Here is a 281-nt window from a genome sequence, read left to right on the forward strand (position 1 = left end):
ACTATAAACAGATACTTAAACACTTCACTTTGTCAAAAGTATCCATCAATACTGTATAAAAAAAAAAACTTAAGTACAAAAAAAGACACTTTTTTTTCTTTTTTTTAGGGGGGGGGGGCTTGTCCGAAATAAAAATCATTCAACTTTCCTGTTTCCTGACAGAACATGGGCTTGAATCCTGTGGCACTCTCTCCCTCAGCCGTTTCATATCGCCGCTGAACCAATTTCACAGTTTTTGACAAGGTTTATACGTGTTCAGATTAGTGGACAAATCTCAACAC

The sequence above is a fragment of the Penaeus monodon genome, chromosome 20 (genome assembly GCF_015228065.2).
Source record: "Penaeus monodon isolate SGIC_2016 chromosome 20, NSTDA_Pmon_1, whole genome shotgun sequence".
Taxonomy (NCBI): Eukaryota; Metazoa; Arthropoda; class Malacostraca; order Decapoda; family Penaeidae; genus Penaeus; species Penaeus monodon.